Here is an 18623-nt window from a genome sequence, read left to right as displayed (position 1 = left end):
GCTATTTCTGTCCTGACTGTCCTGACCACCCTGCCCTATGCTTTGGAGAGTGTTTCCGGAAGTACCACACACAGGTACACCTAGCATAGGGATCACATCTCACCAGGACAGGCACACAGGACTATTAGGGCCCATTCACATACAGCTGCTGCAAACGTCTCCTTTCACCTGGGACAAAGTGCATAACGCACTTCGCCACATCTTTGGGCGATTTGCGCTTTGCACATTGACCCATGGGGAAAGAGAGGTTTGTTCTATAAAGGTAAAAAAAAAAAATTTAAAAAAAAAACACCAGTAAGCAAAAAGGTTAATGTTTAGTTCAAAAAGTAAAAGTTTATATGTTCTGTTCCAAAGTTAATAAAATGTTTGCGTTGCGGCCTGTTTTTTTTTTTTTTTACCTTCCAGGTGGACCAACCGATCGACTAGCTGCAGCACTTATGTGCATTCTGACAGAAGCATTGCGCTGCTGTCAGATTACACGCAAGTCGGTGTATGCGGCGCTGCAAGACGAGATTTCTACTCTGCAGTAAAAGATACGTATGCCAAGGCATACGAGCTGAAAAGCGTGAGAAGAAGTCTGGGATCCAAATGTCTAAAAATGCCCTCCTAAAAGGAATTTGGGCACCTTTGCGCATCTAGGCTGCAAAAAAGTGTCACACATGTGTTATCGCTGTACTCAGGAGAAGTTGGGGAATGTGCTTTGGGGTGTCATTTTACATATACCCATGCTGGGTGAGATAAATATCTTGGTCAAATGCCAACTTTGTATAAAAAAATGGGAAAAGTTGTCTTTTGCCAAGATATTTCTCTCACCCAGCATGGGTATATGTAAAATGACACCCCAAAACACATTCCCCAACTTCTCCTGAGTACGGCGATACCAGATGTGTGACACTTTATTGCAGCCTAGGTGGGCAAAGGGGCACATATTCCAAAGTGCACCTTTCGGATTTCGCAGGCCATTTTTTACACATTTTGATTGCATAGTACTTCTCACATATATGGGCCCCTAAATTGCCAGGGCAGTATAACTACGCCACAAGTGACCCCATTTTGGAAAGAAGACACCCCAAGGTATTCCGTGAGGGGCATGGCGAGTTCCTAGAATTTTTATTTTTTGTCGCAAGTTAGTGGAATATGAGACTTTGTAAGGAAAAAAAAAATAATCATCATTTTCCGCTAACTTGTGACAAAAAATAAAAAAAATTCTAGGAACTCGCCATGCCCCTCACCGAATACCTTGGGGTGTCTTCTTTCCAAAATGGGGTTACTTGTGGCGTAGTTATACTGCCCTGGCAATTTAGGGGCCCAAATGTGTGAGAAGTAGCTTGCAATCAAAATCTGTAAAAAATGACCGGTGAAATCCAAAAGGTGCACTTTGGAATGTGGGTCCCTTTGCCCACCTAGGCTGCAAAAAAGTGTCACACATCTGGTATCGCTGTACTCAGGAGAAGTTGGGGAATGTGTTTTGGGGTGTCATTTTACATATACCCATGCTGGGTGAGAGAAATATCTTGGCAAAAGACAACTTTTCCCATTTTTTTATACAAAGTTGGCATTTGACCAAGATATTTATCTCACCCAGCATGGGTATATGTAAAATGACACCCCAAAACACATTCCCCAACTTCTCCTGAGTACAGCGATACCAGATGTGTGACACTTTTTTGCAGCCTAGGTGGGCAAAGGGACCCACATTCCAAAGTGCACCTTTCGGATTTCACCGGTCATTTTTTACAGATTTTGATTGCAAACTACTTCTCACACATATGGGCCCCTAAATTGCCAGGGCAGTATAACTACGCCGCAAATGACCCCATTTTGGAAAGAAGACACCCCAAGGTATTCCGTGAGGGGCATGGCGAGCTCCTAGAATTTTTTTTTTTTTGTTGCAAGTTAGTGGAATATGAGACTTTGTAAGAAAAAAAAGAAAATCATCATTTTCCGCTAACTTGTGACAAAAAATAAAAAGTTCTATGAACTCACTATGCCCATCAGTGAATACCTTAGGGTGTCTACTTTCCGAAATGGGGTCATTTGTGGGGGTTTTCTACTGTCTGGGCATTGTAGAACCTCAGGAAACATGACAGGTGCTCAGAAAGTCAGAGCTGCTTCAAAAAGCGGAAATTCAAATTTTTGTACCATAGTTTGTAAACGCTATAACTTTTACCCAAACCATTTTTTTTTTGCCCAAACATTTTTTTTTAATAAAAGACATGTAGAACAATAAATTTAGCGAAAAATGTATATATGGATGTCGTTTTTTTTACAAAATTTTACAGCTGAAAGTGAAAAATGTCATTTTTTTGCAAAAAAATCATTAAATTTTGATTAATAACAAAAAAAGTAAAAATGTCAGCAGCAATGAAATACCACCAAATGAAAGCTCTATTAGTGAGAAGAAAAGGAGGTAAAATTCATTTGGGTGGTAAGTTGCATGACCGAGCAATAAACTGTATAAGTAGTGTAGTGCAGAAATGTAAAAAGTGGCCTGGTCATTAGGGGGTTTCAGCTAGCGGGGTTGAAGTGGTTAATTGAAGTCCCAAAAATATTTGTGTTCTATTGTCTATGGAAATCTTCAGTTAAATAGATTCATCTATAAACGTCAAACAAAGCGGTGTGGAAATCTGAAATAAAATAGAAACCTCACTATGGTGTAGTAACTTCTCAAAAGGAGTGTCACCTGATAACAGGTTATACTCACAAGACTCAGATGGTATTAGGCGTAAAAGGCAGGCTGAGCGATGTCATCCACTCAGAAACTGCACACCTTGGATGTCGTTCACTAAACCGCACGGACGGACAGAGTGCTTTGCCGCTTATGTGAAATCTTGCACAAGCACGATCCCAAAATGAGCACCACTTTAACAGGATATCACCGAACTCCACACTCTTCAAGGTCTCGGAGAAAGGATGTCAACCAATAGTGAAGTATGTACCACATATCTGAACAGGAATTGTACCTTATAGACATTGGTTTCTGGCTACTATTTTCTGCTGTATCATGGCTGAGGAGGAACTGTTTCTCTTGTGCTGGCTGCTTTCTCGGGACTTCGAACCGCAGCCAACTCTGCAGAACGTGGAACCGAGGAGGAGGCAGTGGGTTCACCCTATTGTCTCTCAGCGGCACAGGAAGGGTCACTTCCACATTCTGTACATGGATATGCGACAGCATCCTGAGAAATTTCATCGGTATTGTCGTATGTCTGTGAGCAGCTTTGACTTGTTGCTAGCGACTCTGCGCCCTGGCCTCACCTACCAGGACACAAATATGAGGCACGGCATTTCTTTCTTTTATTTCTTTTTTTTTTTTTTTTTTTTAATTCTTTTATTGAAGAATGTGCTGACATTACATGGTAAAGTAGATAACACATTACAGAAAAGTTACTTTCTTCTCAGGTACAATACTGGTATGACGATACAATCATTGATCTAGAGCAGTATTTTTATGATGCTCAGTACATGACATCCCATAAGGACTAAACTTATAAGAAAAATGTCTCAGTTCTCTATCTTAGCTGCAGCTTCTTGTAGGAGACATGAGGCGTTCACAAAATTAGTAGTTTCTGAAAATTGACCAGAGTGACCAGGTATTTTTGAAATCCTTATTTCTGTTGTTTTCCCATGAGGCTAACTCCTCAAATCTGTATAATTGGTCAATCTTGGCTATCCACTGGGATAAGGAGGGAGTGTCTTCCAATAGCCAAAATTTGGGAATTAGTAGATGTGCTGCGTCAAGGAGATGATTGAATAAAGGGGGAAGTCTTTCCTTAGTGTTAGAGGTGTGTATACCTAACAGGGCCAAGTGTGGTGTTATGAGAAGTTTAGAGTGGCATATCTTGTTACTTTCTTCTAATATGTTTGACCACTATTCTTTGATTAGAGGGCAAGTCCACCAAATGTGGAAAAAGGAGCCTTTATCTTTACAACACCTCCAGCATACATCATTGTTATTTGTCTTATATCTTTTGGTCACATCCAGGGTTTTATACCATCTTGTGAGGATTTTGTAAGCATTTTCCTGTATCCTTATGCATCTTGACGCTTTATGGGGTCTTGATAGAATTTTGGACATTGTTTCTTGAGGGAAAACGGAATCTAAATCTTTTTCCCATTGTCTAATGAATGCAGGTTTAGGCATTATGGTAGGGGTAGAAAGTTTTTTATAAATCAGTGATATCAACTTTGGCCGCGTGTTCGAGCTTATTAGTAAGTCCTCCAACCATTTTAACGGTCGAGTCAAAGAGCTCCATGTAATGTTTTTAGATATAAATGATCGTAAGAAGGATAATAAGGGAGGTGAGAATTTACATTCCGGAAAGACTTGAGATAAGAGTTTAGATTCCATTAGGGTCCAACTATCATCGAATAGGGATAAAATTGGGTATGTTGAATTCTTCACCGAAGTTGGAAGGCTGTTGGTAAGCGCTTTGGGAGCGAATGTTAGGATATCCCTAGTTTGAAGCAATGGGGATGGTAGGGGTAAAGCGTGTTCCGTGGTTTGAAACCATTCCCAAGCTTTCAGTGTAGATTTGATTATTGGGTTAGGGTTTTTGTTCACGTATTTGGGTATAACGTTTCCTACCAAAAGACCCCTAAACATGAGCTCAATTTGCGATTGCTCTAGATTGACCCATAGCTCCTTTGTTGGTCCTTTAAACCATCCTACCAATCTAGCAAGTAGAACTGCTTTGTTGTATAGCTCTGGATTGGGCATTCCTATTCCACCATAGGCTTTCAACTTATTGAGAGTATGTAGAGCTATCCTGGCTCTTTTCCCGGCCCATATAAATGATCTGATCAGCTTGAGGTAGAATGTGTTAGGTACCGGGATTGGTAATACCTGTTGAAGATATGTTAACTTGGGAATTATTAGGGAAGTTACCATGTTTTTTCTGCCAAACCAGGATAGTATGTGTTTGTCAAGGGAGGCCAGCTGTTCTTTTATTGAATTCAGTAATGGGGTGTAATTTAGATTGAATAGTGCACCTGAATCTGAGCTTATTTTGACACCTATGTAAGTAATGTGTGGGGTATCCCAGTTAAAGGGGGATTTGAGCTTAAGTTCCTGGATAAGTGAGCTAGGGAAACCTACATTTAATATATGGGATTTACTCATATTGATTTTGAAGTTAGAAAATAGGCCAAATTGTTCTATTATGCGGTATATATATGGTAGGGCTACTTTAGGGTTGGTGACCATAATGAGTAGATCATCAGCAAAGGCTGCAGTTTTGTGTTCGAACTCGCCCAGTCGTACACCCTGGATCCCCCTCTCTCTCCTAATAGCCTGCAACAGAGTTTCCATGACTAGGACGAATAGTAGGGGAGAGAGGGGGCAACCCTGCCTCGTCCCATTACTGATTGCAAGGGGGCTGGAGATAGAGTTGTTCACATTAACAGACGCTGATGTGTTGGAATAAAGGGAGAATACTGCTTTGATGAATAGGTCTGGCATTCCAAAGGTGCATAGTACCTTCTTCATATATTCCCAATTGACTCTGTCAAATGCCTTCTCAGCATCTGTGCTGAGAAGGATCATTGGACGATTATGCCTTTTTGCTAAATATATGCAATTAAGGACTCTAGATGTGTTTTGTTTACCCTCTCTGCCCTTCACGAAGCCTATCTGATCTTTTTGGATCAATGTAGGAAGTAACACTGAGAGGCGTATCGCCATCATTTTTGCTAGAATCTTTAGGTCCAAGTTTAGCAGAGAAATTGGGCGGTAGTTTGAGCTGTCTTTTCCCTCTTTAGGGATCAAAGATATATGAGCTCTGGTCATGTCTACAGACATTGGGGTACCCAGTAGTGAGATATTGCAAACATTTAGTAGGTGAGGGCCTAATATGTTTGATAATGATCTATAATATGAGGCTGGAAAACCATCTGGGCCTGGGCATTTGCCTCTAGGGAGTTGTTTAATAGTATCTTCTAGCTCTTTCAGGGTGAAAGAGGTTTTTAGTGTTAAGGCTTGTTCTTCAGAAAGTGCAGGAAGAGATAATGAATCTAAGAAAGCAGACAGATTTTCAGGTGAAGGGATTCCCGCTTGTGTGATAGGCTCAGATTTTTTCAGATTGTATAATGCGTGGTAGAACTCTCTGAATTTTGTAGCTATAGACGAAGTGGAAAAGGCTATATTCCCATCTGCTGATTTAATTTTATTAATATAGTTAAGTGATTGCCTCTTGCATCATGAATTTTGACGCTCTATCTCCATGAGCATAATATCTAAATTGGGCTTGTAGATAGTATTTAGCTGAGGCCGAGTTTAGTAAATTTTTTAGGGCTTCACGTGCATCAGTTAGATCTTTATAATGGGTTTTTAACAGGGATTGTTTGTCTAGGGATTTTAAATGTTGAATCTTTGATGGTAAATTATCTATCTGGATTTTTCTAGCCTTTTTAATCCTAGCACCCATGGCAATAAATTGACCTCTCATGTATGCTTTATGAGCATCCCAAAGCACTTGATGAGAGGATACTGAGCCACTATTCAGAGAAAATAATTCTTCCAATGTTTTTTGAGTAAGTGATAAAGGATCTCCGGGTGAGACCAGTTGTTCATTTAGTCGCCATCTAAAGGGGCGAGGTTCGGAGGTGGGCAATTCAAGAGTGAAAAACACAGGGGCATGATCTGACAGATGTATCAAGCCAATACTAGCCAGGTTGCAAAATTGAAGGTATTCTTTTGATAAGAACAAATAGTCAATTCTGTGGTAAGATCCATGTACTGGTGAAAAAAAGGAGTAATCCCTAGCTTTTGGATTGAAGAGTCTCCAGACAACACAAACAGAACAACTTTGAAGGTATTTCTTGAGATGTCTGCGAGCCTTGTTTGAAATAGCTGATCTTTCAGAGGTGGAGTCTATTTCTGGTTCAAGCGCCATATTGAAATCTCCCCCCAGAATCACTATGCCTTCTCTATGTGACTCTAACCTAGCAAGGGATTCTGTAATCCAAGCAACCTGGCCAGTATTGGGGGCATATAGGTTAACAAAAGTATATACCTGATTAGCAATGGAACCTTTATGCATAATATATCTTCCATCAGTGTCCTGAATATGGTTTATGTAAGAAAAGGGGAGATCTTTTCGTATACCTATGCTTACGCCCTTGGAGGCCGAGGATCCCGCTCCACAATGGAACCAGTTAGAGAATAGAGAGTGTGATAGATTAGGGTACTTATTGAATTTAAAGTGGGTTTCTTGAAGAAAGATGATTGAACGTTTTTCCTTTCTCAAATAAGAAAAGATCTGGCTATGTTTAGATGGGGAGTTGAAACCCTTCACATTGAAGGAGGCCATGTAAATACTAGACATACCTCAATGCAAGGGGTAAAGTTAAAGAATATAATGTTGACAGTGAGCAGAATAAAATATTATAATGAAGTACCGTAAAGCACTCGGCCTCCTCGGGCGAAGCATCAGGGCGTCCCTTAGGTCCATAATTGAGTTGTAGATCATGATTATATATCAAAGTACCTGAGAGTATGACATCAACGAGTAAAGAAAGTGGAAACATTAAATAAAACACAACAGAAATAAGAACAGAGTGTTCTTTAGTGAGGTAGAGCATTAAAGCTCCACAAACTAGCTAAGAGGGAAAAAAATATACAATTCCTAGACCTATCCCTCTAGGGTTCATCTTGTACCAAACATTAATTTGGTCACAAGCCATTGTTGGCTGCTCCCACATTCCCATGACCAATTCCGATAGAAAATGTGTTGCTTGTAAAGTTACGCGCATAGGAGATTTAAGTCGTAATAAAGGTATGAGAACGAACAGTGTAAAACGTATAACATATTCAGAGATACATATTCTGGGACATGACACATTGATCTGTGTGGGAGGCCCCCAGCCCCGGTCATCTCAAGAAGATCACACTCGAAAGTGCAAATTAGCCTATATTATATTACAGTTTCATGGTTGTACGAGCATGGTATGAGAACCTCCCACACAGACGCTGCAGACCGGGACTAATGTATAGCGAATAAACAAATCTCCTTCCTCTGCAAGGGGCAAGGGGATCGAATATTGTAATAACAAATTCTAAGATACATATCCTGGGACATGACCCATCGATCTGTGCGGGAGGCCCCCAGCCCCGACATCTCAAAAAGATCGCGCTCGAAAGTGTAGATTAGCCTATTTTATATTACAATCGCATGGCTGTACGAACATGGTATGAGGGTCCCCCGCACAGACGCTGCAGACCGGGTCTATTGTATAGCGAATAAACAAATCTCCCTTCTCTGCGAAGGGCAAGGGGGTTGAGTACTGTAATAATATCAACAACCTGAGATAAATCTCTTCATTTGCGCAAAGGAAAAACAGCCGCAAATCTTGCGAATCTTTCGTTTCACAGAGATCCTATGCGCTGATATCAAAATAATCGTAATATTTTTTCGCTAATATAAAAGGTATATGACATTAGCCAGTTTCCCCTTTCGCAAACAGAGATGTGCCCCTGTCCTTTGCGATTACGCAATATATCTGTTCAGATAAGGAGCAGCGAGAAAGGGTGGAAAGACAATCGTGAGTTAAGCTTCTATATATCAAAAAAAGCGTAACTTATAGGAGATAAAGTCAGATATGAGAAATCATATTTATCTGCTATGCCGAAGTTCCAGCCTATCAGTCTTCTGAAAGTGGAAGTCTTCTTGGGGTAGAAATGTTCCCTCTCCTTGCTCTTTGTGGCTTCGGGGTACGAGGAATCTCCCAGGACAATATATTCGGAAGCTCAGAATGAAGAAACAAAGAGGCGACGTCCCTCATGGGAAAAGGAGAGGCCAAAAGGAAACGACCATCTATACAGGGTCTTGTGAGTTCGCAGCCAGTCGGTAAGCGGTTTTAGAGCTTTGCGTTTTTTCAGTGTCGATTGTGCCAAGTCCTGAAAGATGGCAATATTGTTGCCTTCCCAATTCAGGGACAGATTGTTCCTGGCACTTAAGAGGATTGCTTCCTTGACAGGGAAATATAGAAATTTACAAATGATGTCATGAGGAGGTTCATTAAGTTGCGGTTTAGGCCTGAGGGCTCTGTGCGCCCTCTCGATGGTAACCTCGTGAGCTGTGTCCAGGCCCAGGAGTTGTAGACAAATCTGCATCACCGTCTCCGGTATGTTGTTTGGGGCAACAGATTTGGGTATTCCTCTAAATCGGAGGTTATTTCTTTGCCCCCTATTCTCTTGCTCTTCTATGGCCGTGTGCAGCATATTTATATGCGCATGAAGGTCCGCCATATTCGAGGACATTTCCTTCTGATGAGTAGTGAGCTTGGATTGATTTTCTTCAAGCGATTCTACTCTTGTGCCTATGTGTCGTATGTCGCTCCTGAACGCTGCCATTTCTGAACTCAGGGGTTCAAGGGCTTCAGCCAATGTTTTAGTCTGTGCTAGTTTTCCATGTTAGACACCACGTATATCGTCCCACTCCACCACTCACCTCACCAGGGATAATTAGGAGTTGGAGATTAGGTACGGGGACAGGGCGCCCCCACCATCAGGAGACGTCCCTGGGCAGAGGACCAGATCAGGGAATCAGTGCTAGGGATAATCTTCCCCGGCCTCCCACTGTGTATACCTGTATCTTAGGTATTAATTCATATTCTGGCCTCTACATGGATCATTTGCATAGAACTGTTTTGTCTGCGTATATGTAAATTCTGAAATCTCCTATTAAATTTAGTTACTTAATGAATAAACAGGGTACTCCTGCTGGACTGACTTCAGCCAATGTTTCCTTTAGAAAGTTTTGAGATATTGTCAGGGTGTCAGGGTCAAGGGAGTCATCCCTACCTCCATCGGCTCCAGAAGGAACTTGTTGTTTATGGCTGGAGGATCTCGGCGTTCCGGGCGCCATCTTAGGTTCTTTAGCCACATATGCAAAAGCAGCTTTTTTGATGAATTTCTCCATATCTCCTGCCTGTATCGTCGATCTGTTAGGTCCGGTAGAGTCAGTGGGCTTCTGTCCACCGATTTTGACCATTTTGTCGTTCTGGCGAGCTGTTAATAATGTGCTAGAAGGGATATCTGGTCACAGAGCAGCGCTTCACACAGCCATCCACATTCAGTGCTAGGCGCTGCATTTCTCCAGAGTAACGGCTCATCGTCACGTTGAGGTTTGCATCGTTTATTTTATAGAATGTGCATAGTATTACATGTTATTAATGTTATCATTTTGTTATGTGTCATAGTGTCGCGCCAAATTTTTCACTGGTAAATAGAGAACTAGTAGTGTAGACGGGCACTCTATACCAGGAGACACACACATGTAGATACAGTTGCAAGAAAAAGTATGTAAACCGTTTGGAAAGATATGGATTTCTGCACAAATTGGACATAAAATGTGATCTGATCTTCATCTAAGTCACAACAATAGACAATCACAGTCTGCTTAAACTAATAACGCACAAATAATTAATTGTTACCATGTTTTTATTGAACACACCATGTAAACATTCCCAGTGCAGGTGGAAAAAGTATGTGAACCCCTAGACTAATGACATCTCCAAGAGCTAATTGGATTGAGGTGTCAACCAACTGGAGTCCAATCAATGAGATGAGATTGGAGGTGTTGGTTACAGCTGCACTGCCCTATAAAAAACACACACCAGTTCTGGGTTTGCTTTTCACAAGAAGCATTGCCTGATGTGACTGCTGTCTTACATAAAAGAGCTCTCAGAAGACCTACAATTAAAAATTGTTGACTTGCATAAAGCTGGAAAGGGTTATAAAAGTATCTCCAAAAGCCTTGCTGTTCATCAGTCCACGGTAACACAAATTGTCTATAAATGGAGAAAGTTCAGCACTGCTGTTACTCTCCCTAGGAGTGGCCGTCCTGTAAAGATGACTGCAAGAGCACAGCGCAGACTGCTCAATGAGGTGAAGAAGAATCCTAGAGTGTCAGCTAAAGACTTACAAAAGTCTCTGGCATATGCTAACATCCTTGTTAGCGAATCTACGATACGTAAAACACTAAACAAGAATGGATTTTATGGGAGGATACCACAGAGGAAGCCACTGCTGTCCAAAAAAACCATTGCTGCACGTTTACAGTTTGCACAAGAGCACCTGGATGTTCCACAGCAGTACTGGCAAAATATTCTGTGGACAGATAAAACCAAAGTTGAGTTGTTTGGAAGAAACACACAACACTATGTGTGGAGAAAAAGAGGCACAGCACACCAACATCAAAACCTCATCCCAACTATGAAGTATGGTGGTGGGGGCATCATGGTTTGGGGCTGCTTTGCTGTGTCAGAGCCTGGACAGATTGCTATCATCAAAGGAAAAATGAATTCCCAAGTTTATCAAGACATTTTGCAGGCGAACTTAAGGCCATCTGTCCACCAGATGAAGCTCAACAGAAGATGGGTGTTGCAACAGGACAACGACCCAAAGCATAGAAGTAAATCAACAACAGAATGGCTTAAACAGAAGAAAATAGGCCTTCTGGAGTGGCCCAGTCAGAGTCCTGACCTCAACCCGATTGAGATGCTGTGGCATGACCTCAAGAAAGCGATTCACACCAGACATCCCAAGAATATTGCTGAACTGAAACAGTTCTGTAAAGAGGAATGGTCAAGAATTACTCCTGACCGTTGTGCACGTCTGATCTGCAACTACAGGAAACGTTTGGTTGAAGTTATTGCTGCCAAAGGAGGTTCAACCAGTTATTAAATCCAAGGGTTCACATACTTTTTCCACCTGCACTGTGAATGTTTACATGGTGTGTTCAATAAAAACATGGTAACATTTAATTATTTGTGTGTTATTAGTGTAAGCAGACTGTGATTGTCTATTGTTGTGACTTAGATGAAGATCAGATCACATTTTATGACCAAATTTGTGCAGAAATCCATATCATTCCAAAGGGTTCACATACTTTTTCTTGCAACTGTATAGAGTGCACGTCTACAGTACTAGTTTTCGATTTTCCATTTGATCTGACTGGGTGATTCAGGCTAGACGACTAGCACCTATACATATTTACTGAGCGGGTGACCAACCACTTTGGGTATATTAGTTGTAAATAGTGGTTGTTAGTATATTGTATATAATCTTTTTTTATTTTTGTTTTTCAGATTCTTGGCAACAGGGAATTCATTTGTATCTCTGCATTTTGAGTTCCTGCTGGGAGTCTCGACGATTTCTATGATAGTTCGTCAAACATGTGATGTGATTTGGCAACGACTCAGGGAAGCGGTGATGCCAGAGCCCAAGGCTGAGGATTGGATCCGAATTGCTAAGGGTTTTTCTGGTGAAGCGCAGTTTCCAAACTGCATTGGGGCACTGGATGGCAAACACATTTGTGTTAAGAAGCCGCCTCACTCAGGGTCCCTGTACTACAATTATAAACAGTATTTCTCTGTCGTGCTAATGGCCTTGGCTGACAATAATTACAAGTTTATAATTGTGGATATTGGAGCATATAGGAGCACTGCAGATGCGCACATTTTCAGCACTTCCAGAATGTGTGAGAGACTTCGAGCCAACCAGCTTGCCCACCACAGCCCAGATTGTGGCCAGGTTCTGCGGGACCACCGGCTCCATTTGTAATTGTGGCTGATGAAGGGTTTGCTTTGGCACCACATGTCATGCGACCCTTTCCCAGACGCAACCTGGATGACAGCAGACGTATCTTCACCTATCGGTTGAGTAGAGCCCGCCGGTATGTTCAGTGTGCGTTTGGAATACTCACACAGAAGTGGAGAGTATTCCTGTCATCCTTACAGATGGCACCGGAGAATGCCACCCGGGTTATTCAAGCGTGTGTGATCCTGCATAACTTTGTCAGGATTAATGATGGTCCCTCAGAAGTTGAGGATTTGGAATCTGGTACATATTCTTCTTCCGGAGGATTGGACCAGACCCTTCACAGATGACCTGGAACTGCAGCCCTTGCAGTTCGGGCCCTCTATGAAGAATATTTTTCAAGTCCTGAGGGAGCAGTGCCGTGGCAGATGGGCGTAGTTCATGGCAGAGTGTAAAATAATCTGGACTCTGGTAATCCTAGTAACTTTATTTTCCTAGTTGTATTTTTTTTTTTTTTGGTGGTGGGGTTATATGTTGATAGTGTAGGGACTCACAAGACAAATAGGACCCTTGACGTGGGCTTGTGGGCTGGGGTTATATTGTATGAATTGTCAAATAACATTTGTGTAGTTGAAATTGCGAAATTAGTCAATTTTCATGACTACAAAAATCAGATATTTGATTGTATACAACAACCCTCTAATACCTCTTAAAAACTATAACTAAATCGGACCTATGTTATGATTGCATACGCACCCATATGTTCATGGGCGTAGGGATCACCATAGCAGCCATAGCAATGGCTATGGGGCCCTACACCACTGGGGGCCTGGGCTGCCTGCTGAGGATTATTATAATTTTTTTTTAATTCATGTGGTATAGCTACAGGGGTCGCAGGCCCCTCCAGGACAGACAGAGAAAGCGCTATCTGCAGGGCCTGTAGGCTGTGGGCAGTGCAATAGGGGGCGGCTGGAGGCAGAGAGGCGTACCTGCAGTGAGGAGAGGGAGTGGTCCCGCTCCCAGTCTGGGCGGCAGTCCTACTGGCCGGAAGTGGAAGAGGCGGAGCGTACAGCGAAGCTGCGTGCTGCTGGGCCTGGCAGCACTGCTGGAGTGTGGGCGCGCAGACATTCAAGTGGCTGTGAGGTGAGGGCTGGCTGACTCTGGGACTGGTAAAATTTACTCTGGAGTCCTGGACCATTATATCTAGGGAGGAGGGGGGAGCAGGACCCTGGAGGTCTGGACCAGTACATTTAAGGAGAAGAGGGGAGCAGGACCTGGAGGTATGGTCTGGACCATTATATAGGGGGACACTGGACCATTATATCTTGGGAGGAGGGGGAGCAGGACCCTGGAGGTCTGGACCATTATATTTAGGGGGAAGCAGGACCCTGGAGGTCTAGACCAATTTATTGAGGGGGGAGCCACAGGATCTCCAAGGTCTAAACCATTAAATTGTGAAGGGGAGCAGGACACTTGATGTCTGGACCATTATATCTGGGGACTGGCGGTGGGAGATTTAGGATGGGTGTGGGGGTGGGAGGTCTTGGAGGAGTGTGGGGATGCTGGGGTGGGAGGTACTGGAGGGGTGTTTGGGTGGGAGCTATGGAAGGGGTGGGATGTCTGAGAGGTATGTGGGGGTGGGAGATCTGGGAGGGGGGCCCATAAATGTTTTTGCTATGGGGCCCAGTCATTTCTAGCTACGCCCCTGCATATGTTGCAATACTTATTCCAAACTTGTTGTTTTTCCCTAGGCATGCCGAAGACTTTTAAAGATGCTGTCCAAGGTCCCAGAATCGGAGATTATATAAGCACATCCAACATGATTCCGGAAGGTTGAGCAGCGCTGACTTCACGTGTATTTCCAGCCTGAGTTGTAATGATTCACCAATAAAAAGTGCTTCATATTCAGCTATCAAATGCAAAAAAAAAAATAACAACAAAATTGCATTTCGGATAATTCCCGCATAAAAGGGCCCTGGGTGCTAGGGCCAGCCACATTAGGGGGTGGTGGATATCTAATCCTTGGTACAGGACAAGGGGGTCGAGGGGCAAAATCAAGTTCTTGGGAAAATAGGGGCTGTGAATAAGTTTGTTGGATGGGCTGCTGGTAATACATACTGGGCCCTGGTTGGGCTGATGTGCCAACACTTATAGTTAAAGCCCGACAATGTACTTTATGGACTGCCCGCACTAGCTCCACTGGGTCTATAGGGCTTTTTAGAATGTTGGCTACAGTAGCCATAACAGAAACAAATATATCTTGCTTTTCAGCAGACAAAGGTTCTATAAGTGGCGCTAGGCCACTGAGCATTCGTTCTTCCTTGCCCTCAATCCTTCTCTGCCTTAAATACTCAAGCACCTGACTTTCAACAATGGCTAGAGTATTTAAGGCAGGTTCGGCAGGCTGTTGTGCGCCCCTTCTCCGCCGTGATGGTCTCCTTAATAAAGGTTCAGGGCTCGACTGAACCTCAACCCCAACCTCCACAGCAGAGGACTCCTCCCTCTCTGCCGGATCCAACGGTTGCGACAGTTGTGGCTCTTCAGTGGCCAGAGAAGGGGAATCCTGTGGAGCAGCCACACGCTCCTCATCACTGGTCGTAGACTCATGGCCCCTCTGCTCTTCCAGGCTGTCAACGGTGCTGTGGAATGAGAGAGTAATGTAAATAAGATTGGTATATATATATTAGCCATTTGTGCCGGTCATATCAGGATAAACAATGGTAGCTGGAATACTTTAGTGATCATTGTGGTGACAAGGCCAGTATATTGACACAAGATATTATAACAACATGTACCTGGCTTGTGCACTCCAGCCCTAGTTGTATACTAGCCTATAAAACATTACTGGTAAAATGAAAAATATTTTACTAAAAATAAGCCACTACTAATATATTTGGGGACATTTCTAAGCAAACATCCCAAATAATCTAGACATTTCATACTCACGGCCTAAGGTCCAGCACTGGCTTTAAGAAAGCCAACTGCCGGGTATAAATGTATGGCTTCTTTCTGACGCCTCCATCACCACTTTTGCCCATGGCCTGAACTCGTTCCCGGCGGAACTGATCCCGGCACGACTGCCAGCGAGTCTTTAAGCGTTGGACTGTAGAAATATAACATAACAACAATTGGAACTTAAATAATTTCATCACTTGTATAAAATCACATCACAAAATATGCTTACTACTACATTGAAACCGTCAAATACTTAATTTAGTATACCATATACTGGAGATTTTCAAACCTCATAGGCTGAATAACCTGCAAGATAGCAGGATTGTTGTAACCTGGTAATCATAACAGGCCTTTAAACATTATTCACACTTGCTATTTTGACATTACAGGGATACACAATATGAAGCTCTAAAGCTGGTTAAAATGTATACCTCTAACATGTCCACACATGAAATATATATCAGACTGCAGCAGGCCATGGTTATAATTGAGGTTTTAGTACAGCAGGTAAGCCACAGGTGACCATGGCTGATGAATAATCAAGCAATATATAGCGCTGAGCACTTTCACATTGAAAAAGCAAGTGCTACACAACATCCTCATGGTGTACATAAAAAAAAAAATATACTGATTTACCTGCTTGTGTAATATACTCCAATATACACCACTGCTTGACAAGTAACAATGACATTATATGCATTGTACACATAAAACACATCAACATGGGTTGTCATACCTAATTTTCGGCGTTTGGAGGAAGTGCCCTTCTCCAACTCTCTGGGCAACATGTCATGGGTCACCTCGTCCCATGCCCTCTCCTTGCACATGTGGTCATGATAAGCCTCCGTTCGAGTGTCCCAAAGCAGTGGACGTTCCTGGATCAGCAAGATCAATTTTTCTACATCCATCTTGAGAAGCTGCTATCTTGCAAGGCAGACAGACTGGGGCCGGTTTCAGCACCTGCACGTGTGCTCTTGGCAAAGTTTGTAAACACATAACACATAACACATGGCTAAAGTAGGCTGGGCCTAGTATTTCTAAATTAGTGATCTGCAAAAACGGATGACATATGGATGTGTTCCGTATGCATTCCGTTTTTTTTGCGGACCCATTGACTTTAACCACCTCCGGACCGCCTAAAGCACATGTGCGTTCCGGAGGTGGCAGCGCTGCGCACAGTCACGCATATACGCGTCATCTCGCGAGACGCGAGATGACGCGAATATGCGCGCGCGCATGCGCAGTTCGCGCCGGCATTTCGCACAGCAGTATTTCGTCAGCAACCTGCCAGCCAATGATCGTGGCTGGCAGGTTGCTGATTTTTAAAAAATCCAATCAAAGTGCCAGATAGCAGATCATATTTGTAAATATGATCTGTTATATGGCTGCCTGCTCCTCTGCTGGTTCTTTTCGTCGGTTGGATCCAGCAGAGGAGCAGGCTTCACAGTGAGTACACCAACACTACACTATAGCCCCTGATCACCCCCCTGAACCCCAATTAACCCTTTGATCACCCCTTTGATCACCCCTGTCAATCACAAGTGAAAAGAAAAAAGTGATCAGTGCAAACTGTCACTTTTTTTTTTCACTGTTATTGACCGTTAGGTTTTAGGTATAGTTTAGGTCCCTTGGTTAGGTAGTTAGCGATCAGTTAGCGCCCAGCCCACCGCACCGCAGTCCGTTATTCGCTGATTAGCGTATCGCTAATCAGCATTTGTACTTTTATAGTATCTGGAAGTGATCAAAACTGATCACGGTCAGATCTATAATTGTATTAGTGTCACTTTAGTTCGCCCTCCACCCAAAACGCAGTGTTTGCCCGATCAGGCCTGATCGGTCGCCCACACGTGCGTTCGCCCACACCCGCCCCACCGCAGTGACAAAAAAAAAATTTTTTTTTGATCACTGCACATTCACTTTACACGCACTGCGGCGATAAAAAAATCAGTTTTGATATTTTTTATCAACCGCAGCGGCCTCCGGTACTTCGCTATCCTCCCCTTTGTAAGACAGGCTTGCTTTTTTTTTCTTGGGTAGTCTCAGGGAATACCCCTAAATTTAGTTGCCCACATGTCTAACAGGGGGTATTCCTCTGAAGAGGCCTACAGGCTTCTGACCCAGTCGGATGAGGAGTGGGAACCCTCATCTGATGAATCCAGCGGGTCAGAATACGAACCTGTAGAAAGCAGTGGCTCTCTGACCCAAAGTTCGGACGAGGAGGCTGAGGTCCCTGATACCACCAGGCGTACCCGGCCCCGTGTCGCTAGACCGCAGGTTGCGCAGGATCCGCTTCAAGAGCAGCAGAGTGGGGCTGGTGCTGTCGGATTACGTGGTGAGGCATACACCAGCAGCCCAGCCCTCCCTGGACCTAGTACCAGCACTGCCGTACAACCTGGTGAAGTAGCGAGCACCAGAAGGGCAGTTGAAGCTGGTACGGTGGCACGTGCAGTAGTGACCCCGTCGCAGCCACCGCAAAGACGTGCCCGTAGAGCCCCTAGAATCCCAGAGGTGCTGGCAAACCCTGATTGGCAGTCCCCAACTTCAGCCGCACCTGTAGTTTTCCCTTTCACTGCCCAGTCTGGAGTTCGGGTTGAGACGGCTCAGATCGGTTCGGCCCTGGGATTTTTTGAGCTGTTCTTGACTGCGGAACTTTTAGACATAGTTGTGGCCGAAACAAACAGGTATGCCACACAATTTATCACCGCTAACCCGGGAAGCTTTTATGCCCAGCCTTTCCGGTGGAAACCAGTCCAAGTTTCCGAACTTAAAACTTTTCTGGGCCTCCTCCTCAACATGGGCCTGCCAAAAAAGCATGAATTGCGGTCATATTGGTCCACGAACCCGATTCATCACATGCCCATGTTCTCTGCTGCCATGTCCAGGGCACGTTTTGAGGCCATCCTGCGGTTCCTGCACTTTAGTGACAACACCGCCTCCCGTCCCAGGGGCCACCCTGCTTTTGACCGGCTCCACAAAATTCGGCCCCTCATAGACCATTTCAACCAGAAATTTGCAGATATTTATACCCCAGAGCAAAACATCTGCATAGACGAGTCCCTGATACATTTTACCGGGCGCCTTGGCTTCAAACAATACATCCCAAGCAAGCGCGCCCGGTATGGGGTCAAAT

Source organism: Bufo gargarizans, chromosome 2 (genome assembly GCF_014858855.1).
Source record: "Bufo gargarizans isolate SCDJY-AF-19 chromosome 2, ASM1485885v1, whole genome shotgun sequence".
In the NCBI taxonomy this organism is placed as follows: domain Eukaryota; kingdom Metazoa; phylum Chordata; class Amphibia; order Anura; family Bufonidae; genus Bufo; species Bufo gargarizans.
Note: the sequence above shows the minus strand (reverse complement) of the source record.